This window comes from Erpetoichthys calabaricus, chromosome 2 (genome assembly GCF_900747795.2).
Source record: "Erpetoichthys calabaricus chromosome 2, fErpCal1.3, whole genome shotgun sequence".
NCBI classification, from domain to species: domain Eukaryota; kingdom Metazoa; phylum Chordata; class Cladistia; order Polypteriformes; family Polypteridae; genus Erpetoichthys; species Erpetoichthys calabaricus.
This window is the reverse complement of record NC_041395.2, coordinates 35,521,152-35,536,315: the sequence shown is the minus strand read 5'-3', so window position 1 is coordinate 35,536,315 and position 15,164 is coordinate 35,521,152. Positions and strand designations below refer to the sequence as shown.

The 15,164-nt window shown below is 39.9% G+C and overlaps 1 long non-coding RNA gene and 4 other non-coding genes across 5 annotated transcripts in view; 4 read left to right on the top strand and 1 right to left on the bottom strand.

Annotated features, from left to right (window-relative positions):
* The window catches only part of LOC127526725 (uncharacterized), a 217,178-nt gene that overhangs the window by 105,958 nt on the left and 96,056 nt on the right, over window positions 1-15,164 (top strand). The window lies entirely within an intron of this gene.
* Window positions 2,175-2,257, top strand: trnal-cag (transfer RNA leucine (anticodon CAG)). The gene has a single exon. It is a non-coding gene; the product is annotated as a tRNA-Leu (tRNA).
* trnal-cag (transfer RNA leucine (anticodon CAG)) lies at window positions 5,270-5,352 on the top strand. The gene has a single exon. It is a non-coding gene; the product is annotated as a tRNA-Leu (tRNA).
* Window positions 8,261-8,333, bottom strand: trnat-ugu (transfer RNA threonine (anticodon UGU)). The gene has a single exon. It is a non-coding gene; the product is annotated as a tRNA-Thr (tRNA).
* On the top strand, window positions 10,579-10,661 carry trnal-cag (transfer RNA leucine (anticodon CAG)). The gene has a single exon. It is a non-coding gene; the product is annotated as a tRNA-Leu (tRNA).

The following is a 15,164-nucleotide window of genomic DNA, read 5'->3' as shown; positions in this document are numbered from 1 at the left end:
ATTTTATAATGTCAATGTTAATATAGAATAGAATTATAATTATTATTATACTATATTAGCATTGATGTGAACAATTTGTGAAATTAGTGAGAAGTATAAAAAATTATACAACATACCAGTCATTTGTTTTTATATATTTTATATTTTTACTACAGTAATTAATTAAGAATTATTGGTCTTTTTATACCAGAAAGACTATCCTGGGGTCTTCTGTAGGAAATATAGACACATAGTTCATCTGTCTTTTCAGTTAAAAATGAACTCATCCAAACAATGAAAAAAAAAGCTTTTAAGTTAGCAAAGATGTAGTCTAGAAAAAAAGTTTTCATTTTCAGTTTTTTTTATAATTATACAGCATTTCATATTATTATTATTATTATTATTATTATTATTATTATTATTATTATTATTATTATTTAAAGTTCATCCTGTAAAATGAAACTATGATTATGCAATTTACCAATGTTTATTATATTTGTACATTATTTTATCTTTCTTTACACGTTTTGCAAACATATTTAATAACTGTAATAAACTGCACCAAGAATGTTTAAAAAATAATTTAAAAAATGTGTACATTAATGTAAGTATATAAATCCGTTCATAATCCATTTAGACTACCAGATTACAAACAAAATGTCACATAGGTAAAAGTATATCAAAGGTTGGTTAAACAACAATAATCAATATATTTATGAAACTTTTATGACAAACTTATATATTTTTACTTAAGGGTATTTATCTCCACAAATCGAGACTCGTGAAAAACATTTTTAGAAAGTTCAAAAATAATCGCAAAGCGTGTGTGTGCCGACTCGAACACGCTTTTGCAGAACACATTAATTAATTAAATTAAGCAAGAGGCTGGCCCGCCGTTTCCAATTCTTGGTAGCCGAAACGAGCTGTGAGTGGTCAATTCTTGGTAGGCGATACGGGCTGCGATTGGCCCTTGCTTTTAATTCTTGGTAGAATCTTGGTAGCGAAAAGCGATCTGATTGGTTCTCGCTATATAAAGCCTCCTAGTATTCTCTGCTCATTTGGGATTGTCTAACGTGTTGGGGAAAACTGGTTAAGGAACTAGCTTTGTCGTTGCTTATTTTTTTTTTTATTTTTATGAGTGTGTACACACGTTCGTTACACAGATTCGTGTATGGTGACTATATACAAATACAACTGACGTAGAGCTGAATTTATGAAAATCCGTTTTCGCAAATAGAGTCTCATAAGTCGAATAGAACTGAATTTTGATTTTTTTTACAGATTTTAAGAGATACAGGAAAGTAACACCATCTCATACATTTTTAACATTCCATGGTGTGTTAACTTGTATGAGAAACAAATTACTATTTTTTTCTTTTATTGCCAGAAAAAGGGTGCCATGGAATTCTATATACAGAAAAGAAAGTTTAATACTGTGACACTGGTTTCCAACGAAAATGACTGGAGAAAGTTGTTAAATAAGGACTATGCCACTGAATAAATAATGCTAGAGTAGACTGGGAGACAGATCCACATTCACACGCACAGTTTGATGACGTTATTCAGAGGTCTTTCGCACTCGAAGGTCACATGTGTTCGGGAATTTACGGGATTAGAATCGGCAACCTTCCGATTGTAAGTGTAGATCCTTACTCTCATTGTCACGAGGTGTGTGTTTCGTGCACCTGCGTTTTCAACAGAAATATGCGCGTCCGTTTGAACATGCGACACGGACACATGCTGGCGTATTTGCGGTCATTTAAATGCTTCTTGAGGATCTGTTTTGCCCACAGGAGCAGCACTTGACAGGTAAAAGAGTAAAATACAGAATATAAAATATACAAGTTGAAGTGACGTTTCTCAAGCTTAATTTTAAACAGTAAGTAAGTCCGCAATTTACAGTATGTAGTATAGAATGTTCCTCTGTTTTAAGGACATGCGAGGTGTAAGTGAGCATTGCTTAGGGAGGATGGATTTAGTGATCGTATTCGTTTATTATCAAAATACTTACTTTAGTTGAGGCATTAAAAAAGAAAATCTGAACATTTCAGGAAAAAGCAACCTTTTGGGGACATGTACCAATGAAACTCCGCCTATGATGTCGAATAAGAATATTTATGTGATCCACACAAAAACTATTCAGTAGACTGGCTCTAAATCGCTATAAAGGTTTCCACTTTAAGGTACTGCGTTAAGTCAGGATGGCCGAGCGGTCTAAGGCGCTGCGTTCAGGTCGCAGTCTCCCCTGGAGGCGTGGGTTCGAATCCCACTTCTGACAAGCTATTTTCTAAACTAACGCTGGCTGATAATGATGTTCTTCAGATCACGGTCACCACCAAAATTTCTCCTGTAACGTCCACCCTTTCCTTCAGAAGTCTACTGTAAAATGACCTTCACATCCAAACACACAAGACAAGGGTTTGTGAAGATCCCCACTGGAAGAGGACCAAGCTGAGATTCAGGCATTTTCAAATATTAACAGGTAATTTGCTTCTATTTTTCCTTATTATTTTGATCACAACTTAAGTAAAATCCTAACGCTACTAAATAAAATGTCACGTATTGATGTGCCGTCCTGGAGAAGCTGGACTACCTGTGCAAAAGCTGTAGGGTCCAGGTATCGCCTTATGCTACCAGTACTGACACTGACCGTAGCCAAATGCAAAACTAGTGAAAGAACAGTCAGAAAAGATGAGGAGGGAAACATTTCATTGGCATTCATAAGTTCATTAACACCAAAGCAGCTGAAACTGCTTAACAACCCCCTCTGCTACTTAACTGACCAGATCAATAGCCCAGAAGTTTCATTGACTTGATGCTATACTCTGATTAAAAAGTGTTCCTTTAATTTTATGAGCAGTATATATATATATACAGTATATATACTGCGGTGAGTTGGCACCCTGCCCAGGATTGGTTCCTGCCTTGTGCCCTGTGTTGGCTGGGATTGGCTCCAGCAGAACCCCGTGACCCTGTGTTCGGATTCAGCGGGTTGGAAAATGGATGGATGGATGGATGGATATACACACACATATATATATATATACCTGTCCGGTTAGTTACATGACAAAGAGTATGGATCACCCATATACAATTTGAGACAAAGCAAGTGCAAGATAATACAAACATGTTTTATTCATGGTCTTTTTTTGCTGTTAGTACTGTAGTCATGTAAGTAACAATTTAAAGTTCTGTGTACACATCACAATAAATCTGCTGTAGAAAATGAAGTCTTTCCTGTTTTAAATTACTCAATTAATTTTCAGTGTACTTCATGAATAGTTTTTAGCACAACATAAAGTAGTTGTCAGATGTTGGTGTGATGGCAACTCACTTCACAGAATCCAATAGCCAGTCGTTGCCTGTCATACGCCATTCCCGAGACATTAACGAGCTTTCCCCCAATGACATATACACCACACAAGATACTTTTGTTGTTATAAACTGACTCAGTGTGGTTGTATATATAAATTAACCTGTGCCTAAAGATCCTGAGATAACATTAGCACTGGGGGCCAAAATCTGGATAAGTGGATTGGGAAATTAATGTGTGTTTTATTTTACATGTGAGAAGAGTAATATCTGCAATTTAAATTATGCAGTATAACATGATGTGTTCCAGAGTGAGAGTATGAACAAGACACAGAGATTGCAGTACATATTTAAACTAGCATAGTGAAATGCCCGTTGCCAAACGCAGGAACGCAAGACACCAAACGTTTTGTCATTTTATATAAAGAGAAATATGCAGACAACTCGTTTTCTATGTTACTTGTGCCATAACTAATTTAATTAGAGGAATTCTGGTATAACAAAACCGTCTTCCAAAATGAGATACAACATGACCGCTCAATCAGTGTAATCTTAAAACATTGAAATGTGCCTAACATAGCATGTGAAATGCTATAGGAATACTGTAGTCACATCACAGTTTTATAGATTTGAAACGTGTCCCAATACGTGAATTTTTGGGACTTTTTGGGGGGGGGGACAGAACCGAGGCAGTGGTTCTCAATTTATTAAAAATGTGTCCCCCTTCTAAATATCCTTAGTTGGTCACGACGTGATACATCCCACTGCCTTGGAATCCCGGCCAGAAATGTCATTACGTGCTCTTTTCAGTCGCATTTCTTGTCATGGTTATAGGACCAAAAGGCGCTTCATGATTACCAACGACTGTGAATTTCCCATTGGGATTAATCAAGCATCTATCTATCTATCTATCTATCTATCTATCTATCTATCTATCTATCTATCTATCTATCTAGATGCCACCCTTGGATTGTGGGCACTGGGACCCCCACACCAAGAGACTAACATTCTTTCTTTCTTTCTTTCTTTCTTTCTTTCTTTCTTTCTTTCTTTCTTTCTTTCTTTCTTTCTTTCTTTCTTTCTTTCTTTCTTTCTTTCTATTTGTAATGTTTTTGGTTTATTGCCAATATAGCCCCCTTTCTTATTCTTCCTACGAGAACCAGAAATAAACATACGCGATGATGCAAGGAGTAGACTTATGGAGCCCCTTCACAATCACATTTATTTAAAACATTAAAATCACTGCCATGCGACGTTTACGGTCCGTAAATATCAGTCCGCATTCCCATAGTCTTTAACAGCTCGTTCTGTCGGCAGAGATTCCCACTCGATTACAAAAAAAAGCATCTTGTCCCAGAAAGAATTTTAAGCTCTCTGTCATCCACTTGATAACAGCTTCAGGGTAGCTGAGGAGGGTGTACAGTCAAGAATACAAAGAGGGGGAAAGGGGGGGGTTTGTACTTCATCCAAAACACAAAGGCTAAAACAGCAACTGGTAACATTCATTTCACAATAGAGGTGACACAAAGGCTGTGAGGCGTCTGGAACCGGTGAGCATGTTGCACAGTATCTCGCAGCGCTTGATAAGATTTTCTATAACGTGCCAGTTTTAATTTCTAGCGGTATTTAGTGTATTACAGTAACGTGTTGATCACATTAATAATCATGTAGTAACTTTTCAGAATCTTCACGGTTGGACCCAAGACTACATCTTAGCTTTTCAATCAAGTGTCGATGTATTTGGCTGCTCGAAACGTAAAGAGGACAGACTCATCAAACGCCACCCACCCCAGCATTTCAGATCTACTGTCAGTGTAACGCGCACCAGCGCCCTTTGATAGCGTACTGGTGAGTACTGACAACTTTCTGAGAATCTTTTTGAGAATATTCCTTCAAAAATATTCGATCGACTGTCACCAAATTACAATGATTTATACTACTGATGGTGATTTTGTTCCACTTGAAGGATTCCTTTCAGGTCAGGATGGCCGAGCGGTCTAAGGCGCTGCGTTCAGGTCGCAGTCTCCCCTGGAGGCGTGGGTTCGAATCCCACTTCTGACAAAGATATTTTCTAATTTCATGATGGTTAAGCTAGAACGTTATAGGAATATAGGACGTTCTTAAACCCGAAAGTATACAAACAAATCTCATAAAAATTAATGTATTTGCCCAGCATTCTCATGCCTTCCTAATTTAACACTTTCACGTTTCTCTTGTCTGGTTTGTGAGAAAAAGTTCCTCACGCTGAAGTTAACGATCCAGCCATATAAAGATCGCTAGTCATGCAGTTTTAACTGCATTTATATTTCCTGTATTGTTACTTGCTTCCCTGTATTGTCTATCACATTGTCAATGTACTCTCATCATGAACTGTGACAACTGGTCAAATACACTCCAAAGGCCACTATATACACTAAAATATGGGTGAATGATGAGCCCCTACAACCCTGAATTGAACTGCCTTAATAAACTCAGCACCTCTGAAAAATTAATCTTAGCAATTTCTCATTAGCCACTGCATAAAGTTTTTTTTTTTTTTTTTTCATTTTCACCTTTGCTGACTTCCAATATAATTCGGAGTCCTGCCACGTGCAAAAGTTCGCTGACGACACTGCTATCATGGGCTGCATCAGGAGTGGGCAGGAGGAGGAGTATAGAAACCTCATCAAGGTTAAATGGTGCGACTCAAACCACCTACACCTGAACACCAGCAAAACCAAGGAGCTGGTGGTGGATTTTATTAGGCCCAGACCCCTCATGGACCCCGTGATCATCAGAGGTAACTGTGTGCAGAGGGTGCAGACCTATAAATACCTAGGAGTGCAGCTGGATGATAAATTGGACTGGACTGCCAATACTTATGCTCTGTACAAGAGAGTACAGAGCCAGCTATACTTCCTTAGAAGGCTGGCGTCAGTCAACATCTGCAATAAGATGCTGCAGATGTTCTATCAGACGGTTGTGGTGAGCGCCCTCTTCTACGCAGTGGTGTGCTGGGGAGGCAGCATTAAGAAGAGGGACGCCTCACGCCTGGACAAACTGGTGAGGAAGGCAGGCTCTATTGTAGGCATCGAGCTGGACAGTTTAACATCTGTGGCGAGCGACGGGCGCTCAGCAGGCTCCTATCAATTATGGAGAATCCACTGCATCCACTAAATAGTGTCATCTCCAGACAGAGGAGCAGCTTCAGCAACAGACTGCTGTCACTGTCCTGCTCCACTGACAGACCCAGGAGATCGTTCCTCCCCCCACACTATGCGACTCTTCAATTCCACCCGGGGGTTGGGGGGGGGGTTGGGTAAAAGTTAACATTATACAAAGTTATTGACTGTTATGCCTGCATTTTTATCACTCTTTAATTTAATATTGTTTTTTTTTTATCAGCATGCTGCTGCTGGAGTATGTGAATTTCCCCTTGGGATTAATAAAGTATCTATCTATCTATCTATCTATCTATCTATCTATCTATCTATCTATCTATCTATCTATCTATCTATCTATCTATCTATCTATCTATCTATCTATCTTGTATGAGACTTAAAAATCGTTACTTGATTGAAACAAAAGATTAAGAAGGTCACCAAGGAATGCAGAAGAGTTAAAAACTGAAATGCACTTTTGCAAATAGCCATAAAACATGTGAATACATGAAATTAATACAATGCATTGTGTCAATCAGGGTAATACAATTAAAAATGAAACTAGATAGATAGATAGATAGATAGATAGATAGATAGATAGATAGATAGATAGATAGATAGATAATTTTTTCCGGGGGGAATTTGGCTTTTCACAAAGGCTCTTTCAATTAAAATATATAAATACATACATAAAATACATAAAAATATAAATACATAATGGATGGAATGACAGCTCCCCTGTTTACAATAACAACAATTAGTTTGTTGTATGGCTCAAAATCACAAAAGGAATGCCTTTAAAGGGCTTTAAACAGGCTCCGTTTTTTGACAGCCCACCAGCCTTAACTCTCTCAGAGAACAATAAAAAACTTCCCCCAAAAAATCCTTATTTAGATATCACACACATAGACCAGTGACATATTTGACTCACACCATTCCAATGTGTACATCATTGAGATGTAGGGGAAAGCTAAAGTACCTGGAGAAAAATCATCACAAACACAGAGAGAACCTTCCAGCCAACTCCACCCTAGAAAGGATTTGAAGTCGGTGTCCTAAAGCTGTAGGGCAGCCTTGCTAATCACGATGCTACTGCAGAGGGTCTAAATGCTGTTTCTTTACAGCTCTAGAGTCCCAAGTTCAAATACCTGCCTAATTACTGTCCATGTAGAGTTAGCAAATTATTGATTTTTCTCTCAGTACTCCAGTTTCCCCAAATCTCCCTAAAATGTCCAGACTAGATTTATTACAGTGATTCTAAAATGGCCTAATGTGAGGGAATATGTGTAAGCACACTTCTAATAGACTAGAGTCCATTCCAAAGCTGCTTCCAGCCTTGTTTTCAATGGCTATAGGATAGGTTCCAAAAACACCTGCCCAGCATCCATATAACCTGTTTGGAAAGAATTGCATTCAAACTTGGGAGAGCAGAATTAAACAGACAGCTACTTAAGCAAATACATTTCAGAAATTAATGAATAGCGCAGAACAATACAATAGGTTAAAATGCAATTCTGTATATATTGGAACAGTCATGGTCACCATCCTAGTTTGGCATTAATGAGTGATCCTCCTAAGGACATCTATCTGCAAGTAAATGAAACATCAGTAAAATGAGCAACGATGTATTAGGTCAGTGCTGGCTAGCAGTAAACAGCAAATGCTGTTGAGTGGAACTAAGCAAAGCACAAAGTGCCACAGAAACCCAAAACAGCCTCTTCTAATGAACTTGTGGAGAGTTTTGAGACTGAAATGTTAACTTTTTTTTGTTAAACTGTTTGACAGATGATAACTCCGTTTTTTTTTTTTTTTTCAAAGAGTAATAACTAAGGCCCCAGCGAGAATTGAACTCGCGACCCCTGGTTTACAAGACCAGTGCTCTAACCACTGAGCTATGGAGCCTCACGCTTTGGGCAATGACTCATGTAATCGTCTAATGTTTTTAAAGAAGTTAGTAAGGATCCGGTTTTGCTAGTTTTTTTTAATTACCCTATTCGTTTATTTATTTATTAAGAGTGTATACACATGGTACTTTTATAGATTTGTGTATGTCATTTATATATAAATAGAGTTGGCACAGAGTGGTAAATATATGAAAATCCGTTTTCGCAAAAAAGTTTCATAAAACGAATAAACATAGTTTATTTAGTTTAAAATATTTTAAAATATACGGGAAAGTAACACCGCCATATTATGCATTTTAATAGTCCCGGATGTTTTCATTTGTATGAGAAACTCTTTTATTTTTTGGCAGAATAACACTTCCATTGAAGTTTATATACAGAAAAGAAAAGTCTGATACTGTGACACTGGTTTCTAACGAAAATGACTGGAGAAAGTTGTTAATTAAGTACTATGCCACTCAATAAATAATCTTAGATTGGGAAAATCGCTATTAGCACTGTTTAATCCCATTATGCAGAAATCTTTTTCCACTCGAGTGTCATACATGTTCAGGACCCAAAAAGGCGCTCTATAATCACCAATGTCTCTGTAACTCTGCGAAAGGGGGTGTGGCATCAGAAGTGGGGGAACTCGTAGCCACATTTTAGCGTCGTTCTGCCATGTGCCCGATGCCAGTCATATTCGAAACTCAACAGAGTCAGAGTGCTTGATTGTGCACTACAGTGGTCTTTACAACTGATGAGACGATCGTGTTAATATGCGCTACACATCCCTCTCGCCATTCACTGAAGCCGCGTAAGAAACGAATGGCTCGAGACTGCGCAGGTGCTGCACATGAGCGGAGTTTACCAACCATAAAAAATAGTCACAATCCTACTGCCGAATATTTACATCATATCTCAAGTCACATATCATAAAGTTCGTAATATAATACTACAACATAACCTAAATATCAAAATAACGCGTTTAAACTTTAACGTTTCGAACAAGTACACAAGTTCGTTAAATATATTAAAATGATGTTCTGAGACTGGGATGTTTTGAAAGACATGGAAGTTGCTAAAGTAGCCCCTGATATATGTGTGTGTGTGTGTGTGTGTGTGTGTGTGTGTGTGTGTGTGTGTGTGTGTGTGTGTGTGTGTGTGTGTGTGTGTGTATGTATTCATCCTACGATAGGCTGTAGTCCTGTTCAGCGAACCTGCTCTGGATAAGTGAGTTAAAAATGGATGGACAGAAGGAAACATTTAAGCACTTTTAATGTTTTATTTACTTTATCAAATAGATTTTTGTATATTAAATATTTTGTTACGAGCTGTGTTTCGTTTGCCTGACTTTTTCACAGACCGATGTACGGCTGTTTGCACAGGTGACACGGACACACGCTGGCCTCTTTGCAGTCATTTAAATAGCCTCTTGAGGATCTGTTTTGCCCACAAGAGCAGCATTTGACACGTAAAAGAGTAAAATACAGAATATAAAATATACAAGATGAAGTGACCTTTCTCAGGCTCAGTTTTAAATAGTAAGCAAGTCCGTAATTTATGTTCCTCTATTTCAAGGACAGGCGAGGTGTTAAGTGAGCATTCCGTCAGAAAAATGGATTTAATGGTCGTATTCGTTTATTATGAAAATACTGTAGCGACCTCCGCGTCAGGTTCGAAAAAGAAGAAAAAAACAGACGGACGAAGTAAAGTTCAGAAAACAGTTTACTTGAACAGTAAAGAAGGAAAAAAAACACACAAAAAAAAGAACGTCTTTGACTTTGAACTATTTACAGTCTCCTATATTTCTGTCATATTTGTGGTCCTGATGGACGAAAAGCAAAACAGAAAAAGAAAAACGCCGACTTCGTAACTCCACAACACAACCTTCTACTAGCCCCTGCTCCCACGAGACTTCCAACCCTCCCCCAGTCCCCTCCGTCCCGGGTTACGAGCACCCCTCCCCGCCTAGCCCGCTGCGTTGTACTCTGCTCTCCCTCAATAGGACCCAACAGTCACTCCAAAAGGCCTTCAACTTGGCTGGGGCGATACAATACTTACAGTAGTTGAGGCATTAAAAAAGAAAATCTAAACATTTGAGGAAAAAGCAACCTTTTGGGGCCATATCCCCATGACACTCCGCCTGTGATGTCTGATATGATGATTTATGCAATCCGCACAAAAGGTATCTCATAGACTGTCACTAAATCGTTATAAAAAGCGTAACGACAATTTGGTTCCACTTTTAAGACGGACGTTAAGTCAGGATGGCCGAGCGGTCTAAGGCGCTGCGTTCAGGTCGCAGTCTCCCCTGGAGGCGTGGGTTCGAATCCCACTTCTGACAAGCTGTTTTCTAATTTAATGTTGGCTAAGCTACAATGTTACCTGATTTCAGACGACATAAACAAACCATTTAACTTCCAACAAAAACTGTAATTGCCCAACATTCTCATTCCTTCATATCCTAAGACCCTTACATGTTACTGGTGTCAGGACTGAGCAAAACCTCTGCACCCTCAAATTAATAATCCAGCCATATAAGAATAGCTAGTCATTGCAGTTTTAACTGTACTTACATTTCCTGTAGTGTTACTTATTCCTCTGTATTGTCATATCACATTGTCAATGTTCTCTCATCATGAACTGTGTCAACTGATCATTTATGTACACTCCAAAGGCCACTCTATACACTAAAGCAGGGGTCCTCAATCACAGTCCTGGAGGGCCGCAGTGGCTGCAGGTTTTTGTTCTAACCCATTTGCTTAATTAGAAAACAATTCTTGCCAATAATTTAATTTCATGGCTTGTTTTAACTCTGCTATGTCAGGTAATTCTTATATCCTGGATTTTCTTTCCCTTTCTAAGGATATCATCCAAATGATTTGAAGGCTAAAATGGATGAGTAATTCTCAGTCCTTCACTTTTTCCTCTTCAATTTCCTTCCAGGCGGCACGGTGGTGCAGGGGGTAGCGCTGCTGCCTTGCAGTTGGGAGACTTGGGGACCCGGGTTCGCTTCCCGGGTCCTCCCTGTGTGGAGTTTGCATGTTCTCCCCGTGTCTGCGTGGGTTTCCTCCCACAGTCCAAAGACATGCAGGTTAGGTGGATTGGCAATTCTAAATTGGCCCTAGTTTGTGTGTGTCCTGCAGTGGGTTGGCACCCTGCCCAGGATTGGTTCCTGCCCTGTGTTGGCTGGGATTGGCTCCAGCAGACCCCTGTGTTCGGATTCAGTGGGTTGGAAAATGGATGGATGGATGGAATTTCCTTCCAAGTATTTAATTTAACCCAATAGTGCATGATTACACACAGGTGTAAATGATAACAAGCTAAATGGAGAAATGCTGGTCTCTTTTGTCATTTGCATATTATTGCTAATTAGGAGCAATTAAAAGCCAAGAATATGGCTCTTTAAGACTAAAATAAGCAAAAAGGGTTCAAAATCTTAACAAGCGAGACAACTAAAGTGAAACAGAAGTGTTACTTGAGCAATAAGTGCTTCTTATTAAGCAATTTGGTTGGAGCAAAAACCTGCAGCCACTGCGGCCCTCCAGGACTGTGATTGAGGACCCCTGCACTATATAGAACTATGCTGATCTCAGAAGCAGAATGAGTAGATCCAAGAGCCAAGTGCCCTTCTAAGGAGTTGCTGGAAAGTTTTGAGGCTGAAATCCAGGATCTGGAATGCAAGTTGCAGCATGGTTCATGAAGGCGAACAGCAGACAGACAGATACCTCTGCAACTCATCACAAGAAGGTTTACCTCCTCAGAAATAACAGTCAGATGTTGTGGGATGAGGTGACAACTAGTGATGGGAACTCCGGCTCTTTTCAAAGCTTCGGCTCTTTAGGATCGGCTCCCTTTAAAGAGCCGGCTCTTACGGCTCCCGAATGGCTCTTCGTTTAGTATCACCTGGATGCTTATATTTTAGCCTAATTAAGCAATTATGAATGGTTTGTGTATATCCTAAGCAATTTCTTATTCATTGTTTTCAGACATTACGTATTTTTATGCATTTTTTCATTACAATAAATACACAGTTACTATTGTTTAACATTTTAATAAAAGCTTTAAATGAACAACTTAACACAAAAACACAGCAAACAAATTAAATAAAGGCCAAACTCAACAACAACAACACAACACTATGACTCTTTGAATAAAAGTTTTTAGGCCAGGTTGGCATTCAGAAATGCCAGATGCCTCAGCTTAGATGGGCTGATGCGATTTCTCCTCTCCGTGATTATTTGTCCTGTTTTTGAGAAGACTCTTTCTGAGGGGACCGATGTAGCGACAATGCAAAGTCTTCCTGCCATTACCTTAACCAGGCGTGGGTAGACTGCAGCCTTGGCCTCCCACCAGCTCAGTGGGTCTTCAGATCTTTGGATGAGGGGCTCCTCAAGATAGGACCTCAACTCCAGCATAGCATCAGCTGTGGGATTTCTCCTTGCAGTGTCTCCTGTTGCTCTTTCGTCAAAGAGCCTCCACACAGCAGAAGCTTATGGTTCCTGTGAACACGGCCCTGCTCCAATTTCTTCCTCTTGGCCCTCTGATGGAGGAGCAAACAGGCTGCTGGGGTTGCATCTTGCTGCTGCTGCACTTATTCTTTAAAATGCCTCATCCACAGCTCTTTTGTCAGTACCTTTTTTCCAGAGCAGTGGTTTCTGAAAGCAGAGTGTTGTACTCCATCCTCAGATATATAGTTATGGAATAATTGTTTGGGACAAAGTTTTTCTGCTAGGGAGAACATACATGGGGTTTAAGGCCTGTACAATACACGTCTGACATTGTGGTCAGCAACACAGGAGCGCCACAAGGGACTGTACTTTCTCCGGTCCTGTTCAGCCTATATACATCGGACTTCCAATACAACTCGGAGTCCTGCCATGTGCAAAAGTTCGCTGATGACACTGCTATCGTGGGCTGTATCAGGAATGGGCTGGAGGAGGAGTATAGGGACCTAATCAATGACTTTGTTAAATGGTCCGACTCAAACCACCTACACCTGAACACCAGCAAAACCAAGGAGCTGGTGGTGGATTTTAGGAGGCCCAGACCCCTCATAGACCCAGTGATCATCAAAGGTGACTGTGTGCAGATGGTGCAGACCTATAAATATCTGGGAGTGCAGCTGGATGATAAATTAGACTGGACTGCCAATACTGATGCGCTGTGCAAGAAAGGACAAAGCCAGTTATACTTCCTTAGAAGGCTGGCTTCCTTCAACATCTGCAATAAGATGCTGCAGATGTTCTATCAAACAGTTGTGGCGAGCGCCCTCTTCTACGCAGTGGTGTGCTGGGGAGGCAGCATTAAGAGGAAAGACGCCTCACGCCTGGACAAACTGGTGAGGAAGGCAGACTCTATTGTTGGCATGGAGCTGGACAGTTTAACATCTGTGGCAGAGCGAAGGGCGCTCAGCAGGCTCCTATCAATTATGGAGAATCCACTGCATCCACTAAATAATGTCATCTCCAGACAGAAGAGCAGCTTCAGCGACAGACTGCTGTCACTGTCCTGCTCCACAGACAGATTGAGGAGATCGTTCCTCCCCCAAACTATGCGACTCTTTAATTCCACCAGGGGGGGTAAACGTTAATATTTAACATTATACATAGTTATTGTCTGTTTTTTTCACCTGTATTATTATCATTCTTTAATTTAATATTATTTATTGTATCAGTATGCTGCTGCTGAAGAATGTGAATTTCCCATCGGGATTAATAAAGTATCTATCTATCTATCTATCTATCTATCTATCTATCTATCTATCTATCTATCTATCTATCTATCTATCTATCTATCTATCTATCTATCAAAAGTTGTAAATCCTCTGTCCTCCACAATGGAAAATGGTTAAAAGTCGCCAGCTATCATTTTAGCCAGCTCCTCATCGACACATTTGTTTGTTTGGCGTCATTTGTTTTGGAATAAATGTGCTTATTTTGGTTTGAACTGAAGACCGTGTTATACCTGCAGTTTTCGGTAAGACAGTGGATGCTGCAGCAGAAGTACCTGGCTCTTTTCCAGGGTCAGTGGATGGCAGGAGAGAGGGCACGCTCTCCTCCAGTTGCACGGATGGGTGGGTGGTTCTTATATGTCTGTGCAGGTTTGTTGTTGACCCTGCTCTAACGGATATTTTCATATTACAAATTCTGCACTTTCCTTTGCAGTCTCCAATATCACTGAAATGCAGCCAGATGCTGCTTCTTTTTCGGCTTTCACTCATTTCTTCACTCTTCTTTTTTTCTTCACGATGCGCTTGCATTTAAATCTGGCTCCTCGTCTGTCGCAGGGACAGGTACACGGAGCGTACCTGGCCTGTACCAACACTCGCTGTCTTCGGAGCGTCTGCCCCCCTTTCTTCTTTCACATAATGGTACGATCCTAGTCCGATGTGTAGTTCGTGAACTAGCCGGCATTATGAGCCAATGTTCTGTGCGCCCATATAAGTAAAGTCCCGCCCCTGCCGAATGGATTTTCAGCAGAGCTGAGCTGGAGAGGCTAAAGCTTTGGCTCTGCTCGACGGGCATTGGCTCTTAGAGCCGGCTCGTTCGCGAACGACACATTACTAATGCGCAAAGTTGGAAAAACCGTTAAGTATGCCTGCGTCCGATCTCAAGGAAAGATGAGATATGTGAGGTTTTGCCTGTTTGTGGCACTCGCACAACTCTCCTTTTATGTAGCCCGTGTCTCGGGTGTTTCTTTTTAACTCGTAGAAACTATTTTTTTTACACATAGTACTAGGGTGTTGTACCGTGTTAGCCATTATGAATGTTGAGAAAAGCCAAGCAAAATGACACCTTTTATTGCCTAACTAAAAAGATTACAATATGCAATATATATATATATA